The sequence below is a fragment of the Muntiacus reevesi genome, chromosome 1 (genome assembly GCF_963930625.1).
Source record: "Muntiacus reevesi chromosome 1, mMunRee1.1, whole genome shotgun sequence".
Lineage (NCBI taxonomy): Eukaryota > Metazoa > Chordata > Mammalia > Artiodactyla > Cervidae > Muntiacus > Muntiacus reevesi.
In genome coordinates, this window is record NC_089249.1 from 81,948,704 (window position 1) to 81,953,028 (window position 4,325).

At 45.9% G+C, this 4,325-nt stretch overlaps 1 pseudogene; it reads right to left on the reverse strand.

The window, feature by feature from the left end:
- Positions 1-2,265: 2,265 nt before the first annotated feature.
- Positions 2,266-3,272, reverse strand: LOC136162089 (single-stranded DNA-binding protein 2 pseudogene; annotated as a pseudogene).
- Positions 3,273-4,325: the final 1,053 nt, after the last annotated feature.

Below are 4,325 nucleotides of genomic sequence, written 5' to 3' on the forward strand. Positions count from 1 at the left end.
ACTCTGTTTACACATTCTTCTGAGTTCTTTGAGGATTATTATGAACATTACCTTAAGCTCTTTGTTGGGTAGATTGCTTGTCTCCACTTTGTTCTTCTGGCTTTTCATCTTGTTCCTTTGTTTGAAACTTCTTCCATTTTGCCTCATTTTGCCTAACTTGCTGATTTTATTTCTCTGTGGTAGGTTGTTTGTGTTTTCCAATCATAGACAAGTAGCCTTATGTAGGAAATGGGGCCCTGCAGTGCTCTTCCCTTGATCACCAGAGGTGTATGCTCTAGGGGTGCCCTCTGTGTGCTGCATGGGTCCTTCTGTTGTGTCTGGTTGACTGTGGGTGTGCTATTAGACATGGCTATTCCCTGGTCTGGTTGGTTTCTAGGCCCTGCCTTGTATGGAGGTTGCCAACCACTGATGGTTTGGGCCTGATCCTGGCTGCCAGTGGCTACATGTCCAGGGGAACCCAAGTCCTGGTGCCAGTCCACAGGTGAATGGAACCAGGTTCTGGAGTGACTGGCTATGGGGTCAGAGGTCCCAGAGCTAGTGTCAGCCTGCTGATTGGCAGAACTGTTGCCTGGAGGAAGATCCAGGGACTACTGTTGGCCTGCTGGTGGGAAGGGCCAATTCCTGACGTGGCTGGCTGTAGGGTCTGGGGTAACCTGAAGCTGGTTATGGCTTATTAGTGGGTGAGGCCAGGTCCTAGGGCTAGTGCCAACCTACTGGTGGGCAGGGTCTAATGGCTGGCTGTGGGGGATTGAGGTCCCAAGGCTAGTGCTGGTGCACTAGTGGGCAGGTCTGGGTCCTGGGCCCTCTGATATGTGGGACTAGGTCTCAGGCAGTCTTAGGAAAACCAGCCTGATGGTAGGTGGGGCTTTGTCCCTACTTGACTAGCTGCTTGGCATGGGAATCCCAGGACTGGTGCCAACTGGCTGGTGGGCAGGGCTGGCACTAACAAGCTAGAGGGAGGATTCGAAAGAGGTTCTTGCCAACACCAATGTCTTCATGGTGGATGCACCCCCAAAACAGCTGCTGCCAGCATCTATGTCCCCCAGGGTGAGTTTCAGTTGCCTCCTGCCTCTTCGGGAAGCTCTCTGAGATCAGCAAGTGAGTCTGACCCTCTCAAATCCCTGCTTCTGCCCTAGATCTCAGAGCACATGAGATTTTATATGTGCCTTTTAAAAGTGGAATCTCAGGACTTCCATAGTAGTCCAATGTTTAAGAATCTGCCTTGCAATGCAGGAGACGCAGGTTCAATCCCTGGTTGGGGAACTAAGATCCCACATGTTGCAGTGTAACTAAGCCTGTGCACCCAACTACTGAGCCCATGCGCTCTGGAGCCCTGTGCCATAACCCTGTGCCACAGCTAGAAAGTTCATGCACTGCCATAAAAATCCCACACGATGCAGGGAAAGTCCTGTGTGTTGCAGCTAAGACCCAACACAGCCAAAGAAATAAATAAATAGTTTTTTAAGAGGGGGGAAATCTCTTTCCTACAGCCCTCTGACTCTCCCAAAAGCAAGTGCTCCTGCACTTCAAAACGTTCGGGGGGCTTATCTTCCTAATGCAGGACCCTCTGGCTTGGGGAGTCTGGTGTGAGGACTGTATCTCTTATTTCTTGGGGAAAACTTCTGCAATTATAATTATGCCCCTATTCGTGGGTTGCCCACCTGTGTGCATGGGTCTCTTCTATACCCTATCTCCACCTCTTCTACTTGTCTCATTACAGTCCCTTCCTTATATTTTTAACTGTAAATGATCTTTTCTTTCTACTCCTGGGGTCATTTTCATGGATAGTCACTCTGTAAATACTGCAATTTTGATATGCTGGTGGGAGGAGGTAAGCTCAGGTTCTTCCTACTCTGCCATTCTGACCACAACCCCCCATGAAGATTCTCAATGGAAAACACTTACTCATTTGAGGATTGACATTTCTTTTTTTTTTTAAGTGAAAGTTCTCAAATAAGTGATTTTATTCCTATCCATGATTGCAGACATTTACAAAACCATAACATCTGAGTTCACCTTAAAAAATAACTTATATAAAGCAGTGATATACATAGCACAAAATAGTTCAGGGAGGGGCAGGAGCAACTTTTAATAATTAAAATGTAAACATGAAAAAAAAGGACGGAATAAAAGTCCCTACTCATTTCTACTCAAGATGTCATGTGATAGTATTTTAGTGTCCTGTGGGTCAATGTATGTATATGCATGTGTCCATATAACATACACACACACAATACATTCTCTTTCCCTGAGGTAATCATACATACACAGATAATCATTTGAAGTTCAGTTGAGGGCACTTCTAATGTTCTGCTCCATACAGTTATTCGAATCATGTTTGGACCCGCTTTCTTCACAAAATAGGGGAGAGAGCAGGAAATAAAAAGGTTGGTTTGGTGTGACTGAGATTCCTTTGTTTAACTGTACACTGTGATGAATAATCTTCTTCTGTAGTAGGTCTGTGCAGGGCTGACTCTCTGTGGTTTCCATGAGGAGACTTGGTAATGGATCACACACTCATTGTCATGCTAGGGGAGTAACTCTCACTCTGAAAAGGATTTAAGAAATGTCCCCCCATTTCGCCATCATCCCTTGACATGCCTGGCTGATTACTCAGGCTCATATTATTGGGAGAATTCTTGGAAATACTGTCCATATCTCCTGAGCCTAAAGAGCCATTCATGTGATGTGACTCCATTCCTCCTAATCCACCCATAGGACCATCTGACCCGGGGCCCATTGGAAAATTAGGCCTGTTAGGTCCTAGAGGTACTGCATTCATTAAAGTATACATGTTGTCTCCAGAGTTGGTTGAATCTGCTGGACTAGGCATGATGGGTGTTTCTGGTAGCCCTCCACCTCTAGGAGGACCTACATAATTCCCAGGAGATGCTGAGGAGTATGGTATTGAATTGGCATTTGTTGGGTTTGGCCAAGGTGTACCACCACCTGGGCCCATGTTCATTTCAGGCATTCAGGGGCCACCTAAAGCATTCAGTGGAGGGTCTTATTGCACCTCCATAGTTCTGTGGTCCTAAGAGCACCATTCCTTTTGGAGGAGTCATTCTCTGCATGGCCTACCCATATTTGGATGACCTTGTTGTCGAGTTGGGTCCATTCCACTGGGAACTAATGGCTGACTTCCTGGGACACCTCCAAGTGCCTGGTTAGGTATCCTCAATGGTAGCCTTGGACCTCCAGGGTACCGAGGTGACATAAAAGGCTGAAAGAACTCTGGTGTTACAGGGCCTACTGGGCATGTCATCTCCCGGGGAATGTTTCCTAGCACTGGCCTGAGAGCTGCTGCAGCCCTGTAGTCATGGAAGGCTTTTGCTTCACTTGAATGTGCACTTGTTTCCCATCTTTCTGGAGCTGCACAGTAGAGATCCCAAAACACACACCACCAAGAATGTAAAAATCCTGGTGGCTCCCCCAAGGTGATGTTCTTTTCCCATCTTATCTCTGATAAAAATGTTTGGGCTGATTTCTGGGCTCCTACTTGGAGCACATACTCACATACGTAGAGTGCTAACTTCTCCCGGGCCTGACTGTCGGCCGGGACGGCGCTGCTGTTACTCTTGCCTCTGCCGTACGTGCTTGTGCCAAGAGCAGCTCCCACTGTCACGCACCTGCCAACCCATCACAGCCTCCCCCGGGAACAGCCCCATCCCCATGGCGACCCACGCAGCCATCGAGGATTAACATTTCTATATTGAATTCTTCCTTCTAGAAATATGGTTTACCTTTCCATAGTCATTTCCTGATCTTTAAGATTTTATCTTTTTCCTTATATAGACCATGGACTTTAATACTTTTTACTAATTTTATCAACATAATTTACTATATCAATAGCTTAAGGGAGCAAACCCATAAGATTGTACCAATAGGTACCCCCAAAGAAGCAGTGTGTGAAAATCAACAACCATTCCTAATAAAACTCTATGCAAAATAGGTATAGAAATAGAAATCTAAGTGTAACAGTGTCCATTTGCCAAAAACTAACAACAAACTTATTAACTGCTAAAGTATTCAAATTAAGAACTAGACAACTGCTGCTGCTGCTGCTAAGTCACTTCAGTCGTGTCTGACTCTTTGTGACCCCATGAACTGCAGCCCACCGGGCTCCTCGATCCAGGGGATTCTCCAGGCAAGAGTACTGGAGTGGGGTGCCATTGCCTTCTCCAAGAACTAGACAGGGAGGTCCACTATTAGCATAAATACTTAACATTATTTTGAAGATTTTATCTGATTTGTTTACTCATTTGGCACATGTTTATTGAGTGTTTGCTATGAACTGTTTTAGGTACAATAGTCTATAGAGCAAT